The sequence below is a fragment of the Varroa jacobsoni genome, unplaced genomic scaffold, assembly GCF_002532875.2.
Source record: "Varroa jacobsoni isolate VJ856 unplaced genomic scaffold, vjacob_1.0 contig02122, whole genome shotgun sequence".
Taxonomy (NCBI): Eukaryota; Metazoa; Arthropoda; class Arachnida; order Mesostigmata; family Varroidae; genus Varroa; species Varroa jacobsoni.
The window spans coordinates 17,291-29,314 of NW_019214762.1; the positions used below are offsets into that span (position 1 = coordinate 17,291).

A 12,024-nucleotide genomic window follows, 5' to 3' on the forward strand; every position below is an offset into this window, starting at 1 on the left:
TGTTGCACGGCAGCGTGCATTCGTGTTTGCTATAATGGTAAGTAACGCGATATCACTGTTGAGAGGGACAGCCCGAAATCAAAGAAAGAACAACCTAGGTTGATAGTGAAAAAAATCATTAGAGTAAGAAAAGATCAAAACAAAAAAGGGCAACAGTTGTATACGGTTAGATAAGAGAATTTCGTATAGAGGGAAAGGACTCCGCTGAATTCGTGTTGCCCATACTTGAGTAGCCTTAATTATTTTACTTAGCCACCGTGCACCTGCTTCAAATAGGTTTTGAGCAAACAATGCAATCCATCCAAATGTATTTTCCTTAATCATTAAAGAGAGAATGCAAATAAAAGACATGCGAAGTGTGGTCAAACCAGGTCAAACAGAGTTTTTTTTTCTATTGGCTGTGGTCCAGTTGTAAATATCCATCCCAGTCTTCTTGATTTAGAGCCCAACCAAAATTCTCTAAATGTTATTTGGAAATTCGTCTTAATGAATGTAAAGGGTGTTGTTAATTTCATCCGTTTTGCTGAAGGCAGTCCCGGTGGTGCTTACCTGCTAATTTTAGGAACATGTGCTTGTATAAATTCGAATCTAGGCATAAATATATTTCATTTCGTGCTGGGAGCCAATCGTCTGATGGGATGCTCAACCGCGGTATTTGACGTAAAACTAGAAATACTTGGCTTTCCTGGAAGCGGGATCGTTACTGACTAAGTTGCCGTACTCATGAATAGAATATTAAAAAAAAAAACAACATTATTAGAATATTTGTTGAGTTTCGTGCAAATTATGTGGATAATTTTTTATGACCTTTCAACCTTGATACTCATGCTGAAACAGCCTTTCTTGCTTTTCCTGAGTACATTATCATAATCACGGCACCCGATGAACGGGAACGAAGTTTTTAGAGGAAGACAGACGCTGGATATTTCGAGGCCTTTCACCATCACTGGCTCCGTATCCATCTTTTTGGTCTAGACCAACTAGATCTTCTCACGCATTAGTCTCTGCTATCAGACTAACTCTCCCATTTCTTCGTGCTAAAGAAGTCCGGCTCCTTGTATCGCTTCAAGGGCTCGGGGTCTACTGGCCGCTTTATTCGTTTTTTCGTCATCCTTGCGGCCGTTGTGGAGGTCCATTTTCAATTAATACACGTCGACGCCAATGGACTTCTGCTGGCTATTTGTTTGCCCCTTTAACTGTTCAAGGAAGTTCTGTGTGCGGCGATGTGCTGGCCATGCATTGTTCTTCTACCTCTGATGACCTCCCAGCAGCACCATCACCACCAGCTTTTTAAGAAACCTTTATTCGGTTTATCATGACCACGCTTTCTTCTCTTGTTTGTAGAAAGTCGAAGTGTCACCCTTTTTTCGTGTCTTTCCAACTATCTTTCTTAATATTCGTTCGTTCACTCCATTTTCCTCGTTGCGTTTTCTATGTACCCGTTGGCCATCATCAGAAGTGCTGGCACCTGGCCATTTCCATCACCGCCAGTTGGTCGGCCACCAACCAGACTGTCAACCCAATCAACCAGGCTGCCAGCCATTCTGTGATGGTCGGGACGATGGCGCCTGCAGCGTGTGCTTTTTCATTCCGTGACATAGCAATTAGTGTAATTGGTGCGCAAAATCTAATCAACGTATGATAACGATGATTATAATTCTGCTAGTAGGGCCGCGAACTCCCGTAGTGGCGTTGGCGCAGTCATGACAATGGCGGCAGCAGCAGTCGTCGTTGTTAATGTTGCTCTAGTGTATTCCCTGCTTTTATCAAAGCACAGTCCTGGGTGTGTGTTGCTCCCTTTCTTTCTCCTTCGCTCGGAAAAGCCGAACCGAAGAAGACAGGCTGGACTTAAACTTGACGTTAGCTAGGTAGAACGAGTAGCTGCAAACAGCGGGCTGGGCTAACTGGGCTTGTTTCTGTAGACGCGAGTAGTGTTCTCGCATCTTGGTTGCACACAGGAGCACAGAACTAAGTAACTTCAACGGAGGCATGGGCAGCTAGTATTCAAACAATCATACTTGGTTTTCTTAGTGGTTTTAAATGAATTTATCGTACGTCTTTCACACACTCAAAGGCTTCCTAAATTAACGCTTAATGCTCGCTCAACGCTTTGTAAACCTCAACAACAATAACGAGCATTCAGCTAATGCGTGATAACATAATTGAGATGCAAAATGTGTACAAATGTAAAACATCTGTCGTTTTCTTTACCCCAACACTCGAAAATATCATTTATTATGCACTTGGTAGTAGTTAAGCCACAGGAAAACCTACTTTGACCGATGTATAGGTATGTATAAACAGACATAGGCGAGAACATAATCTGAAATAGAAAACGCATGCTAAATATAATCACTTACTCCACCACTTTTAAGAAGTAATTTCAGAGAAATTTCTTCCACCGGAAAGAAAAAACAATTTTGTACCTTAACATCGAGCAACGTATACATATCTTTTATATACAACACCTTTCTACGTTTATAAGTCGGCCAAAATTTTGTTTGTTTCACCTTTGGGATCGTTAGCTGTCTTTTGTGGTAATTGAAATTTTACGACATTTACGCTTGATTTTCTGTTGGAATTTAGAGGGGTTTAATAGAGCAAGTTTAAAGCTTGTTTGGACCTTGACAGAAGTTCAATTACTGTTATTACTCATTAGGATGGACTTGTGAGCAACAATCTTTTCCATAGCAATGTGTAACTATTCTGTAAAGATCACATGTGGATAGAATCAGCGACTTTGCCTTTTCTTGTGTTTTATCAATTCATCCCGTAAGAGGTCGAGCTGTTAATGAAATCATAAACGGTGTGACCTTTGCCCAAAGCAACATCACCAGATGCGATATCAACACACAATGTGCTTAATTGCCGAAATGTTTTTCCTGCAATAGTAAAGGACACATACAGAAAGCTGTTTCAGGGTACTGAATACAAAGTTACTGTTGACTTAATTACAAATAACGGAATGCTGTGTAGAGCGTGTTTTACTTCAAGTTAATCTTTTGTACTGTCATGTACTCTTATCGCGGTTGACGGTGCTTAAAGAAAAAAGATTTCAGTAGAAGTTTAGGGAGTTCAGAAAGCTTCGAGCATTTTTTCTATTGGTGTCCGCTTGCTGTAGTAAAATAAATCTATATAAAACAATGATACTCAATATACAATATATTATGCAAAACTAAGTGGTTTTGCTGGGTTTAAGAATATGTGAAGCAATAATGTGGGAATGCATGATGTTTTACACAAGGTTCATCAAAAGATGTACACACACTTCGAATATTTCACTTGCTTATGAGGTACAAATAATGAGAAAAACAAAGCTATGGTTCAGTCTGGAAAGCAAATATACTATTTGTTCAAATGCCGATTCAGCCAAATATTGAAACTACTAGCGTTTAGTATCCATTTCTCAGTACGAATTTTGTCATACTTTGCAACAAAGAGTCCAATGGCTTTTCTGTGCATACCGTCTAAATGAACAGAGTGTGTCTGGATTACGTAGTTTACGATAACACACGTCATTCTACCTATTTACTTTGCCCCGCAAGAAAAAATCGAGGGCGCTTTGCCTGCCTTTCTAGACCAGGCACAGAATTTGCCTCGTCTTTCCGCTTTTTGAAGCTCAAACGAACCTCTGTCATAATTAAGTAATTTCCGTTTCACTAAAACGCTTACGCGGCTAAACGGGTAAAATAGGACACCTAGTTTGATCAAAAAGTAGACTTATTTTTCGAATTAGTTTTTCTTTCCCTTTTTTAAAGAAAAGCCCTAAAGAAAGCTTTTATGACAGTTCAAAATGTGTTTACATTATTTGACGCAATATTGTACCGAAAAGTGTTGACGAAGTATTAGATTGCTTGTAATTTAGTAGGGTAATTGTAGTGTACAACATGCGTGTCCAGTATAGTTGATGTAGTCTGCAGCATTTTATTCAACCGGAAATTCATCGCAGTGTCTTATCTCTATCGATCGTAATCAAAAAATAAGGGCAAGCAAGAACAAATGTCTGTCAAACTTCATCAGAATCAGTTATTTCGTTAATTGTAATGATAGAGCTCTGAGAAACTCTTACTTAAAAACTAAAATCTAGTACGGTGCACTACGAAAAATATCTTGCGTAGAAAGCGTCATACGGGTATCCCATGGCAAGAGGCCTGAAAATTCAACGGAAATTATGAGACTGAGAAAATGCATGCAGGGTAGGAATATTAAGACTAAAGAATAAAATGAGAGATGCGAAAAAGTTAAGGAAGGAGATAGAAGGTATAGAAATAAAAACTATAGCCCTATGAAGTGAATTGATGTTAAACTTCACTAGACAGCAACTTGCATATACACAATTCTACGATAAGGCAGACCGAGCAAAAAAAATTAATGACAATAATTATCAGTAAGGAGTAAAATCAGCTATCGCTGCCACCCTGAATTTTAGGCATAGTCGTGACTGTCTATAGGTTAAGGCAACATCCAAATACATATCATTGCAAGACTGGCGTCAACGTGTTATTCTCAAGGAGCGCTAATGATGATGAGGCGGTCAGCATCGACTGTAAAGATCATTGGGCTACAAGATGGCGCAAGTAAGAAGATATCAGCTAGGGCATACCGATGCCAAGAAGTTATTAAAAGCAGACGTAGCATATAAAATGGAAGCAAAAAAGGTGAAGTCAAGCCGATTATTAGTCAAACGTGGAAGAAATCTGTTAAAAAAATCGAGTAAGCAATAACGTTCTTCCACTGACGGTGGAATTTATCAAAGCTAAAAAGCATACGGGACATATAGAACTGAAGAAAGGAGGAGGGAGCAGATAAGAAAAAAGGAGGGCTTTTGACCTACGTGTAGGAAGGTCGGGTGCCAGAGCCATCAAACTACAAGCTTACAATAAACACAAGGGACGAAAACGGATTGAAATTTATGAACTCACCAGGGTTGTCAGTCTAAGAAGTGACATAAGAAACTTGTCTGTTCTATGTTACACATCAGAGTTCCTTCTTATATGCAATGATATCTGTAATGAGTTAAATCCAATCAAATATTAGTATATCTAAGTAAGTATTGATGTAATGAGAAAAGGACGTCTGATGACAGTGGAGACATCGAAAATAATACATCAATAAATTAGTGGATATAGCTAGACAACATCTGCGTTTAATCGAAGCTAAAAAAATATGCCAGTCCGTTTTGCTAAGCACTCGCAGTCTACGAAAATAGTCTTTCTATGTGCGCTTAAGAAGAGAAACTGGAAAGCAGATGCAATCATTTTAGGAGAAACTTAAATACTTGGGCACGAACAGGGAAGGCATAGCATAAATTGATGCAAAGACTGTTTTTTTATGCTGAAGTATTAACTAATATGGAGGCTTGACTTTCTATATGAAAGGCATAATTGCAACAATATGAAGGCTTTCAAAATAACTATCACTTAGGTAATGCATAGCTATTTCTCTCTCAGCAGAGGGCTTTTGATGAATTTTTAAAAGTAGACCATCCGAAGTCCTAAGGACGCGCTTAGCGCCTCTATCTAATAGTATGTGGTCCACAAATGCTGGCATTGAATTTCTCATGCTCACACTAACGCGGATGGATACATAAATGTGCTAGCTGAAAATGGATTTGAGTAAAAAGGCAAAATCTGCCATCATATTTCAACAGCGTAAGTTACAATTAAAGCGATGTAGAAATCTCTAACGATTATCTTTGAGAAGTTTGAAAGAGTTTGATAGAACGACAGAAGAAAATCATGCATGAATATCATTAAAACAGATTTTACTGTTCCGAACGTAGAAATAGTAAAAAAAATTATCAAGAATTTAAAGACGAAAAACACGTTTGGCCAGGATGACCAGGCCTCAATCACATTAATAATGCATTTGTGTTTACAGCAGTCATTGGTAAAACTCGCTTTTATTATGGAAAGCTTTTTGAAACGCACTACAAACGGCCAAAATAATGTGATATACAAGGCAACAATCCTGAGAACTCCTTACAATGCAGACCGATCTTACTTGAAAGCGTTATTCACGAAATTATTAAACAACTAACGCATCACATAAAAATAAATAAATCCATTGGAGCAACAGATCGTATTTAGAAAAAGCCGACACACATAAAAAAATAGCGCTCTGTCTGCAGTCACAAATACAGGAAGCTTTGATGGATAAGGAAATAGTTGGTGCACAAGTCGTTTTTAGATTTTTTTCATACGTCAGATTAAGCGACTTCTGAATAACTTGCATGAAACCGTAGTTTGAACCACAACACTGCACGTTCTTAAATATTGGCTCATGGAAAAAAGCAATTCCTTGAAATAAATTGCAGGACTTTCAAAGTTTAGGGTTCTACCTCAAGGAGGTACTACAGCATCAATCGTATTTATGACATATAAGAAGGTCGCATTGATTCTGTATATGACACATGCACTGCGTATGCATTTTAAAGTACCGTGAACGACACCTGGGATAGTACTTTGACAATTCAACATAAAATTGATATTGATCTAGATCGAAACCAGGTGTATGTATTTCCCCAGGGAAAGATTTAAGAGGCTTTTAAATAATTAAACATAAATAGCTCTTTGGGTTGAAACATGAATGAAAGCTACTGAAGCAGACTCTTTCTTAATAGTTTCGAAATTATTTCATTCACTCAATGTATGTTATTTTATTCTAAAGTTTTCTTAAGCCTAAAATGTTATATAAGACTTTCTTCTGTGCTAAGGACAAGAATTAAGGCTAAGAGATAAAGCAAACCTTGTAAACAAAAAGAGAGGGCTTAAGAACATTAGATATACGCTTACAGCTACAAGCAAAAAACATGATAATTGTATAGAAGTCAGTTATAAACATTGCGAACTAGATAATAATAATAATTGGTGCTAATAATTTTTTCTTTCTTCTGCTAACATTTTTCACCACTCAACTGACGACTAGTTTGCACAGGTTGAAAAATTACTGGAATTAATGACATAGGGACGTAGCAAGCAGTTCTTGGTTGAACTGGCGTGTACGGATTGAACGTGTGATGGAGGATCATGATCTGAGTTTTATTTGATGAGCGCAGAAAAAGCAATTGAAAAAAGAAACGGTAAACCATAAGCAGAGATATACGTTTGATACAGATAGTTGTTACTGCGTAACTACAGTTGTGAGTTTTGAACAAATATCGGAGATGCTCCCGACCTTTTCTCCGAACACAATAGCCACCGTAATAGGTGTTTTTATCGCTGCTGTCTCCAGTGATATCCTCAATGAGAATAGTGAAATCTTTAATTCGATAATAATGATTTGGTTCATCATTATTATGGCCCAGCGTCTTCGACATTCGGCTTAGTGTAGCAAACTGTCGTACGAAAGTTCGAATGGTGTTTTTTTTTATTTGAACCAGCCCAGGGGCATGCCAGATAACCATCGAGAGTTGTTAGGTGCTTTGTAGTCATTTTTTAAGCTTTCATATATAATACATGCTTTTCCGATATGTCACAAACTAGAACAAACAACATGGTAAAGCGATTTGCCGTCTAGCGAGATGCTGTCGTTAATTTAATACTATACACTTACTTTCTCCGGGGCAAGGCGTATGATGATAATGCAACCTCAAATTTAACCAACATGGCATCAATGTGAGGATGTTTCATTAGAATTAGATACTCTAATGACCAACATATATGAGAAGCCTATAAATCTGATCTTGATAATTAGACCCTGAGGAAACCGCTTGAGATGCCAAACCAAAAGAGTAAAATTGAATGATGGCTCAACATGTTCATTTCAAGGTTCGCATTTTTTCCTTGCTGGCTTTTCAGAATAAATGAAGTGAGTGGAAGTGCCATATTATTTATAATTGTGACAATTGAGGCCCTCACTTATAACACTATAGAGTGTGAATATACAATGACAAGCAAGGTCGGGATCTGTCTGCCCGTTTCTAAGAATAATAGAGGTGTGATCTGAAAAAGGCCTTTTTTTGGTAGGGTAACTGCAAAAAGAGGTACGAGCTTTCCTATACAATATAGAGAACCGTGAATGTGCATGGGAACACTACAAGTACATCCCTGTTTCTCTTCATCTCAAAAAAGAGAGATGAAGGGTCTAGGACTAGATCGGTGCCTTAGCCAGATGCTTGTCTTTTCGGCGGCCGACGAATCGGGTCCCTCATGGGTATCCTGCTAAGTTACTAGCTAAGAGGCAAGTTCCTTTTGATAATTCCATTCTTACCTCAAAGGTGGCTCCCCTGAGACCGTTCCGTCGGTTCTTTAAGAAGTTCTTAACATGTCAAAGTAGGCCAGTGAAGCTTCGATTTCCTCGCATCATTTACTTATACGCCCACGTTAACCACCCCGTCCACGCTCTTTCTCGCAACAGGCACACACATATAAATTTGTAACAGAAAATCTGCTCAGTCTATTTGAGAGTCACCAGATATGCCAAATTTAAAAAGTGAAAAAGAAAGGGAAACTCAAAATAGGGGAAACGCCAGTGATAGTGTTAGTTTATTACCGTCAATGTCGTTCTAAGGCGCGATGTAAGCGCTTTTTAAAGTTTTCTTGTTTGGTCCCTTAACTCTTGGCACAATGCCAATAGAGTCCTCAGGAAAGGGTAAGAAGATTGGCTTCTTCGATCTTGCTCTCACTTCTATCCCGACAGCACATCAACCCACGTTGCCCCCCATCAAGTTGCCAACTCGCTGCGACAGTCACCGCCTTATTGTTGTTTGAAGGTTTGCCTTTCCTCCTCTACGTGTCCTTAATGACTTTTTATGGCTGGAGTTCTGGTACTACTAATTGCCTCGGTGTCTTCTACACATAAAAGCAACTCAAGGATTTGCTTGTTGTTCTTTTTGCAAAGTTAGTAGGAAAGAGAGTTCACCGTTGTCAGGTACCTTGTCCGATCAGTAGGTGAAGCTTAGCGGCTTTTTTAATAATTCCGGTTATTATCATCTTACTGTGTAGTTACATTTAAACTCTCTGTCCATGATACATTCGGAATGATCCTTATTGCACTACAGGCTTTTGTGCGGGGGCCATGGTATTGTATATTTTAGGTCTGTGCAAAAAATGCCGGTACTTGTATAGCTAGCGGGTTAACTGGAGAAAACATTGAATGCGGCATTGGTCTCCTTTTTTTTTACCTCAAAGCAATGCATCAAGTCAAATCTGCTAGATTAAATTTGATCGATTTCGTTCGAGAATTTATTGGAGCTTGGGTTGGAATACATGTGCTTTTACGATGACCACTAGACCGAATGTTGACTCATGGCACTTCTAGTTGAATCGATACTTAGAAGGTTTATGATCACTAGTATCATAAGCACTCCCTTGTACCTAAAGCTAAAATGTGTGACCGTAAGGGGCTGTAAATAATATGTATGCAAATTACAGCATTATATATGTATAAAAATACTGTTCTTAATAAACCTATATATCAAGCTTACGAAATATTTTGTGTACCGAGAAATTAGTCTGAGGAATAGCATGCAAGCATTTTCCTTTCTTTTTTATTGGCCCATTTTCTATAGAAGTTGTTACTACGCCCTATGTGTGTTATAGGTTTTCATCATCCAACGATATAAAGGCTTTTAGGCGAAATAAAAATTAAGCGTTTTATTTTAAAAACGAGATTTTCTAAAAACTACTTGCACTAAAAACCATTTCATATTATGCAACATTTAAATTTCACATTAGATCCTCTAGCGGAGGGATGGGGGTAAAATTGTTGATCGGCCTTGAATTGCAAATCACCTTAGACCTGTGATTTCTATCCCGTATTTAACTCTTGAGTTTAAAGATTACGTAGTGTTAAATTCTCCTTTCAAGTTTTAGTAAATTCATCTTTCTTAGTCATCATTGCTATATGCTCTGCGCCTAACCTCCCAAAGGAAGATAGAATTAAAGAGTTGAATCTCAGCGATCACTCTTTAAAGTAACAACGAATACACTGCAAAATTCAACTAGCAAAGTGTAACGTAGAGAGAAACTGATGTTTTTTTCTAGGCGGGAGGCTGAATAGACAACAGGCTGCCTTTTTCGTCTAGGAAGAATGTACGTGGACAGATAGATACGCATCCCAACATTTTTGTCAGTGCATCACTCCCTTCAAAGTTATCTACTTCGTATGCTCGCAGATGTATAACACAGCCTGCCAGCATAACAGTCATCTAACTTTTTATAATGAATGCATCTAGGCGGGCACATTTGACAAAAATGGTAAATGTTTTTCGGCTGCTGTTACTAAAACAAAAGTGTATTTCTGTAAATTCTTCGAAGTGCATTAACCACTACTAGACGGAGATGACGAGTACATGGTGAACAATGTATTAAGCTTATCTTCGAACTTTGTGGTATTGAGACAGTTGACGCCGACAACTAGCACACTCACGTTCTATATACGATAGCAATACCAAATGAATGCGCATTTTTTTCACATCTAAGACTTTTTCATAGTTAGTTATACCCAAAATCCAGCAAGTGAAAAAAAGAGACTAAATTACTACATCGAATAGCTAAAGACGTTATAGCATCTAGAACAAAGTACTTCCGGAAGGACTTCCGATTTCACCTTTAGGTCCGCTTTCTGCGTATCTCAGTCAGCATGACATATATGAAATGGAAACAGTAACAATATGACAGCTTGCTTACAAGCCAATAATGGTGCTGAATAAATAAAATAACGAAAAAGAATATTGTTCAGTCAACAGTATTAACAACTCGGGCACCCACAAGTGACTATCAGTCGATTAGACGTAGCTATGCGTCCACCTTGTTTCATATACAAGCTGGCTAGGTGGAATTATTAGATACGGGAAACTGTACATTAAAGAAAACCTGTCTTGTTAGAAGCATGCCTTCTACAAAGAAATGGTTTGCCCTACGTATAGTTTTATTTTAGATATATCTTTACCTGCCTTCTCATACTTAATGAAGCTGCTTCATATTCGTACGTCACAAATGGTAAAAAAAAATTTCACCACCATCCACACTAATGTTGAATACAAAATTTACTATCCGTCCTTCTGAATAAAGGCAAAAATACTAAGGGCAACAGCACTTTTAATAACGACTACCACAGTGATCCTTATCATTACTTAGCGTACCTATCACGCATGTATATATACCTTCATTTATATACCTTTGGCTAAAGATGTTATCAATACAAGTCGCTGGACTACATGGTAGTGATAACCGCAATGGCATAATAACAAGAAATCATTGGGACCTTTCTCCCAATAACGATTCGCACTTTCCAATAAAATGGGGACATACGTGCCCACACACACAAACAAGTCCCCGCACATATTACTCACTATATACTCCAACACACATAGAAAACAAAAGCTCTATGTTGGCCACTCCACAGCAGTCATAGCAGCCTGACTGACTGAAATGATTCCATTTAACTTAGAGCACGAGGTTACAATGTTTGCAACCGTCTTTATGCAATCAACTTATTTTTACGAAAATTGCGCCGGGGATCCAGAGCCTGCACACAGCTTTAGTCTAAACAAAGGAAGAAATCTGAAGGCGCCGGTAAGAGAGAGTGCTTTCTGCCGTTTCACTAACGTTGCCGCCATTGCCGTGCACCAGAAAGAAGCGGAAAAGGTAGTGTGTCAAGGAACCACGGAGAAGCGCTGAACTCCATAGAAAGAAGGCAGCACACAAATAGCAAGTAATAAAGAGCTGTTTAATGAGAAGACGAAAGATAGAATTAGCAGATCGTATGGCACGAGCAGAAAGCTTAGAGCATAAGAAAAATCGAATCACATAACCACAGAGACATACACACGCATACGCAAATTTAGGGTGGTACTCGTAAAAGGCACTGAGCTCAAACTCCTGGTGCTCGCTTCTTTCCTTCAGTCCTTCGTTTCACTTTCAGCTAGACGTCTTTTATGCTACGCACAACGTTTCTCTCAGTTTCGTTTGACTCACAAGAAGAGCGAAGTAGCGGCAATACCATAGACCACTCCTTTTTTCTCTACTGCTACTCTTTAGCGCCGCTACCGTCGTTATCGTTAACTTACATTTGTTGGCG

At 38.6% G+C, this 12,024-nt stretch overlaps 1 long non-coding RNA gene across 2 annotated transcripts; it reads right to left on the reverse strand.

Annotated features, from left to right (window-relative positions):
- Positions 1-2,418: 2,418 nt before the first annotated feature.
- LOC111272382 (uncharacterized) lies at positions 2,419-11,470 on the reverse strand. 2 transcript variants are annotated; one of them, XR_002687483.2, is made up of 3 exons: positions 11,122-11,470; positions 4,923-5,006; positions 2,419-2,882 (listed from the first exon to the last, which is right to left on the reverse strand). It is a non-coding gene; the product is annotated as an uncharacterized LOC111272382 (long non-coding RNA). The 2 variants fall into 2 exon arrangements; XR_002687484.2 differs by lacking the exon at positions 11,122-11,470 and adding an exon at positions 8,212-8,556.
- Positions 11,471-12,024: the final 554 nt, after the last annotated feature.